Here is a 7,216-nt window from a genome sequence, read left to right on the forward strand (position 1 = left end):
ATTGAACACGTATCCAGTAGTAGATTTTCTGTCATCTAGATTTCCAACCCAGTCAGAATCAGAATAACCTGCCAATTCAACATCAAATTCATTAGTATACATAATACCAAAAATAAGTGTTCCTTTCAGATATCGAAGGACTTTCTTTGCTGCTTTCCAATGGCTTTCACAAGGCTTAGCCATGAACTGACTAAGGACGCTGATAGAATATGCTATATTTGGCCTGGTAGTGGTGAGATAGTTCAAACTTTCCACCAGTTGATGGTACATAGTTCCATTCACCTCTTTGGTTCCGTCATCATTGCACAATTTGACATTCTGTTCTAAAGGAGTAGATGTTGCTTTGCATTCAATCATATTGAATCTTTTAAGGATTTCCCTTGTATATTTGCTTTGTGTGATTAGTGTCTTACCAGGTTCCCTCCAAACTTCAAGACCTAAACAATAATGCAATTCACCAAGATCCTTCATCTCAAATACATGTGACAACTGATTTTTAATTTCTTCAATCAACTTGCATGCATTTCCTATTATGATAAGATCATCAACATATACAGATATTAAAGCAACATTCTTGCCTTCATCTTCCTTGATGTACAAGTTAGGATCATTTTTGCTTCTCATAAAACCTTTCTTATAAAAGAAAGAATCAATTTTCACATACCATGATCTTGGTGCTTGTTTCAAGCCATATAAAGCTTTCTTTAACCTGCAAACCAGATGCTCCTATCCCTGTTTTACAAACCCTTCAGTCTGTACTAAATAAACTTCTTCTTTTAACTCACCATTCAAAAATGCAGATTTGACATCTAACTGATGCATTTTCCAATTATATTTTGTAGCTAATGCAATCATGATTCTAGTTGTGTTCAACTTAGCTACAGGTGCAAAAGTATCTTCATAATCAATTCCCTCCTTTTGTGAATATCTTTTTGCAACCAATCTAGCTTTATGTTTATCAATACTTCCATCAGCATTAAATTTAGATTTATAAAGCCATTTGCATCCTATGGGAACTTTGTTTTTAGGAAATTCTATTAATTCCCATGTGTCATTCTTCATTATAGAGTTATATTCTTCATTCATTGCATTTCTCCATTCTTCATATTCTTTAGCTTCCTCATAGCTTGAAGGTTCTACAACATTCATAACATGAGACATTAATGCATAATCTTTATACTTTATAGGTACCTGAATTTGATGTGATGACCTTCTTGGAGTTTTACTGCTTTCATATTTCTTTTGGCTTTGCAGAGTATCCTCTCCTCTCTTTGGAGTGTCATGACTGCTTGATGCTACTTGCTCTTGAACATGTACCTGTTCCTGTGCTTGTTCCTGTTCTTGTTCAAAACTTGTGTCTAATTTGACATAATCATCAATATCATGTCATACACTAGTATTATTTATTTTATCACCTTCATTTGTATTCTCATGAAACACCACATCCCTACTTGCAAGCAGTCTATGAGTACTGGGATCAAACAACTTGTATGCTTTCTGATTATCACAATAACCAATAAATATGCACTTAATTGACTTTGCATCAAGTTTTCTTCTTTCATCTTTTGGAATATGAGCAAATGCCTTGCAACCAAAAACTCTTAAATGACTCACTTTTGGTTTGTACCCATAAAATGCTTCAAAAGGTGTTTTAAGCTCTAAAATTTTGGTTGGACTCCTATTTTTCAAATAAACAACAGTATTAATGGCTTCAGCCCAAAAAAAATTAGAGATATTTTTACCTTGAAGCATACTACGTGCACATTCAACTAGTGTTCTGTGTTTCCTCTCAGCAACTCCATTTTTCTGAGGTGTATGTGGCACTGTAAATTGTTGTAGAATCCCATTGCTTTTACAATATTGATTAAATTCTCTTGATTTGAATTCTCCCCTTTGATCAGATCTCAAAATTTTGATGTAATTACCAGTTTGTTTTTCCACCATACTCTTAAATTCTTTAAAATACTCAAAAACATCACTCTTCTTTCTTATGAAATAAACCCATGTATATCTAGATCTATCATCCACAAAAATAAGAAAATACCATGCTCCACCAATAGATCTAGTTTGCATAGGTCCACATACATCAGTATGAATTAATTCAAGTATTTCCCTTTGCCTTTTTTCTTTATGTATAGGAAATTCCTCCCTATGTTGCTTGCCAAGTACACATGCTTCACATTCAACATGATCATTCTTCAAGACAGGAAGCCCTTCAACCATAGTGTTCTTTTGAAGTAGCATTAAATCTTTGTGATTTAGATGTCCATACCTTTGATGCCATAAATCTACTGTTGATATTGTTGTAGATGCCAAAGCTTGATGACTTTTCATGGTCATATCCAGCTTATATAAGCCTCCAACTCTGGTTCCTATGGCAATAACCTTGTACTTATCTTGAATGTCTTTCACTACACACTGTGATTTAACAAATTCCACCTTCAGATCTTGGTCAGTAATAATAAAAATAGAGATTAAATTCTTTTTGATATCAGGAACATACATCACATTATGGATCTGTTTCTCTTCTCCATTAGGCAAATTCACACCTATTACTCCATAACCTTGAACTTTAAGTGATCTATTATCTCCTAGACAAACATATGTTCCATCAATGTTTTCATGATATTCATCAAACCACTCCTTATTACAAGACATATGTAGTGATGCACTAGAATCAATGAACCAAGCATTCTTATCATCATTTTACACAGACAATGCAACATCAGAAACAAACAATTTAAGATTTTTAAATCCATCACTGATTGAGGTATCTTTGTCCACAAAATTTCCATTATGTCTTCTGTTTCTTTGCCTAGACTCATTACTTTTCCTTTTATAACAATCTTTAGAATGATGCGCAGGTTTGCCACAATAATAACACTCATCATTTCTCTTATGGATTGGAAATTTAGACTGTTTCATACCTTTTTGTTTTGCTTGAAACTTGCCTCCTTTATTCTTGTCCCATGGCTTGCCTTTGTATGGATATTTTCCCTTAGCCACCAATGCCAAATCTGAACTGCTAGAGCCCAAATTAAAGCTCTTCATCCTCTCCTCCTCTTGTAGAAGAATTCCTGTCAATTCATCAATTGTAGGGGGTTTTTCTCTAGCTACAAGACTTGAAACAAAAATTTGATAATCTTGCACTAAGACATTTAATATGATGGTGACTAAGTCAGTAATAGACACCTTTTCACCAATATCTCCTAACTTATCACTTAAATCTTTGACACAAGATATGAAATTGCTTATACTTTCATTTGCTTCCATTTTTAGAGATAAAAGCTTAGTCTTCAAAAACAAGATTCGGTTTGTATTTGTTGTTTCATACAAACCCTTCAATGTATCCCATGTTTCTTTTGATGTCTTGCAATCTCTGATGTGAGGAATAATGTTGTCCTTTATGGACATACGCAGCAACACCTTTGCTTTTGTCTCCCTTCTCTCCCAATCTGGAATAGAACCTGTAACAATGGGTTTGGGCTCATCCCCACTTACAATGGACCACAAATGATTTCCTTCTAAAATAGTCATTAACTTGAATTTCCAATTCACATAATTTTCTCCATCAAGTTTGGTGGATTCATTCATATAAGTATCAAGCAATAAATTTGCCATGATGGAAAAAAAACTTTATCCAATCACCAAAATGCCACCAAATCTAAATCCAAATGCACCAATTTTCACTAAATCTCAGAAACCTTTTCACCACTCATGCACCATAAAAATCTTAACTCCTTTTCACTATTAAAAATTTCCAAATCTCTCTTTTTTTTTTTTTTTTTTTTAAATTTGTAAATTCTTTTGCCCAACTTTCTAATTATAGAGCATGTAAAATACTTTCCCTATAGAGTGTGCATTGATCTCAAATTATAATTATCTCAAACGGAGTAGTTTCTAGCAAAATCACCCGAACTATTACATGCTCGTAATCTAACTTGCAATAATTAAAATAACTCATATGATAAAAAGTCAAATGTTCCCCAGTTTTATATTGGGATAAGCATTGTATAACAATGCAATGCCTGGATGCGCACCAAGACAGAGAAAGCTCCAGATTACCCTTTGAATCCTTCTAATTCTGGCAGAACACACGTCTCCAGATCCGGTCTCCACTTCAACAAACTTCTCCACACTCACCGTATAACTGACTACGATCCCGCAACCTTCGATCCACAACTGTCACCTGTATGAATAGCAGCAGTGCTCATAAACACAAACACTGTCAATGAAATGCAGAAGCGCTCACAATGCTCTCACACAATCAATCTTTTTCTGCAACACAAGGTCTCTCGAACCTCACACAATGATATTTCACTCACTCTGATCGCTCGACTTGCACACACAGTGGGCTCTCACACTCAGCCCTCAACCTCACTCTAATACCATGACAGAGAGCAGAGGCACAACTCATGAACACAACACGTAAACACAGAACACAAGACTTGCTTCCATTCATCGATTAACAGGTATTTATACAAGATGGAGAAACTTCTGGATATCAATTCGGGCGGTGGCTTCCTGAAGAAGCTTGCCCCTTTTTCAACACTTTCTAGATACTGCATTAAAATCACAGTTGAAAATTGGTTCTGGGTAGTTGTAATTACTTCCAGTTTCTTCCAATAGTAGCCACTACCACCTTTACCAAACTCACTACCACACTGATCTCTATCAAATGCAAGGAGTATCCCGAAGTTTCATGGAGTAATGACTCAAAAGTTGGCGACACGATCTCAAATCAAGTTGAGACGTACTTCACCAGTTAATACTTGGCCACGTTAAAGGCTATACCACATGTTAAAAATGTGACATGGTTGGCCATGGTAGATGCCGAGATGGGTATTTACCTGTATAGTTAATGCTTAAACCCTACATTTGTAGAAGGTGCATTAATCTGAAGATCAATTTTCATAAATATTAGTTGGCAAAGATATAGAGCTGAAGGCTCCCTTCAACTAACTATGACAACGACGACTTATGGACTCGTGCATACCTGAGACGGTTCATATTTGTCATCGTCGTTCATGTATCAATCCTAATGTACTTTGATATGACTTAGATTTTGAGGGGTGGTGAAACATCCTCCCATAGGTTTCCCTTTCTTTTAATCATGGGCAATTTCGAACATACATTAAACACGATACTCTCTTTTTACGATATTGAAATCTATGGTAAGGGAATAATAAGTCAATGTATAAATACTTTTATTTCAAAGGTTATAATTTAATGTATAAATATTTTTATTTTAAAGGTTTTAAACAAATTGTAACCCTTTCATATCAATGTTATCATGTATGTTTGGAAATGACATAATATCATGTTCATTTGGATACATTTTCATCTTATGTTGTGAACACTTATTATGTGTATATTTGAGAAATCATATTTCTTTTTGTGAACAATACTTATCACCTATACAATCTTATCCAATCACATATAGCATGGATGTGTGTTATACATTTTCACTTATATATTTAGTTTAATTAATGTAGTGTACACTCAAATCAAATCTTTTTTAATAATAAGTTTTATTAATATGAATTATTGATTAAACCTTTATGCCTTTATTATCTTTTATCTTTTACTGAGTGGCAAGGACTAGCTATTATGTAGCCCTTGTCTATATACATTTCAAGAAGAAAAAATGTTTATATGACACCACAACATATACAATGTCATGTGATTTCTTTGATTATATACCACCTTTCTTCTATTATATATCATTTGGCCAACTGATAGAAGAAGCATATACCATCGTCCATATATAAATATTTGGACGAGGTAGAATACCATGTCTTGAAATACATATCTTTTGAAGAAAGACTTAGTATTGTCTATGCATACCAGTTTAGGATGCTCTATCAGCTGAGGTTTCAAATGAATTTTCCTACCTAAGAAAAATTGAGCATTCCTCACTTTCTCTTCCAGTCAATCAAGGAAATGAGCCAAAAGGTATAAGTAGGAACACATCAATACATGACACACCATTCACTCATAATATTAATAGTCGTGGATGCTCTGGAAAGCCTTCAAAACCTTGTAACTTGGGCTCACTTTGTGGACATGGACAGGGAGGCCTTACTAGAAACCCAAGCATAAGCCCAATTGGAAATTGGAGGAGCTGCAACAAAGGGAGGATATGCAAAAGAAGAGGCTAGAGAAGAAGAATAAGAGCTAAAAGAAAAACCAAAAAATGAAGTGGAGGAGGAAGAATGAGGAGAGGCACAAACTAAACTAGAAGAAAAAACAATAGTGCATAAGGAAGACCCAGTCAAGCTTGTTGCAACACCAATACTAGCAAAGAGGACCCATGAGGCCATTAGGACATCATCTAGGCCACAAAAGAAAAGGAGAAGCGATCAAATAGAAACCACTTCAGAGGGGAACATAGAAGAAGAAGTTGTTGCCGCATTGACAATATTAAGTACCCCAGCTAAACCAAATGGAAGGAGGCCAAGAAAACCCCCTATGTACTTGAAAAGAATAAAACAAAGGAAGCCTCAACCACATTATCCAACCCCTATCACTATTAAAGAGTCAAATAACCAACAAGGGGGATAATTGGAAAGAAGTAAGAAGAAATCAGAGGAAATAACCTCGATCAAAACTAAGGGAAAACAACCACTAGCCTCACAAAAGAGGCCCAAGTACCAAGGGGGAAAATCCCTAAAAAAACTATTAAGTTACAGGAGAAATCTATAGTGCTATAGGAAGGCACTACATAGCTATAGGAATATGTAGGAAAACTATAGGAAGGGGTTGTGTGGGTACAAGAGCAAAATCTAGACTACAAACTAGACCTTTGATCCTACTATAAATGGTTTGAGGAAGGGAAGATACTCCCTACACATTTTACAGTCACACTCTTATTTGAACTAGAAAGGAACAGGGTAGGATACACAGGTGGATGCAAATTGCAAAATCCAAAGGAGTTGAAGATGTGGGTATAATGGAGGAGAAAATGAAAAATATGGGGGAAGAAATGGTTGAGCTTAGATTCAAAGAAGCTAATATGAGGGACAAACTGTAAACAAAAAATGGAAGGCTAAAGGCCCAACTACATGAGAAGGATGAGCAACTTTCCACCATGGCAAGTTTGGCCATGGAAACTATCCATTGCAGGAATCCATCAAAAAGTTATTCAATGTTCCTAAAGGAACAATGGTGCCAATTCCATATTAATATTTTGGCCCATCATGGCTCTCTCCTTTTC

Source organism: Pinus tabuliformis, chromosome 3_1 (genome assembly GCF_031772625.1).
Source record: "Pinus tabuliformis cultivar Carrire ecotype Pingquan chromosome 3_1, CPIR1, whole genome shotgun sequence".
Classification (NCBI taxonomy): Eukaryota; Viridiplantae; Streptophyta; class Pinopsida; order Pinales; family Pinaceae; genus Pinus; species Pinus tabuliformis.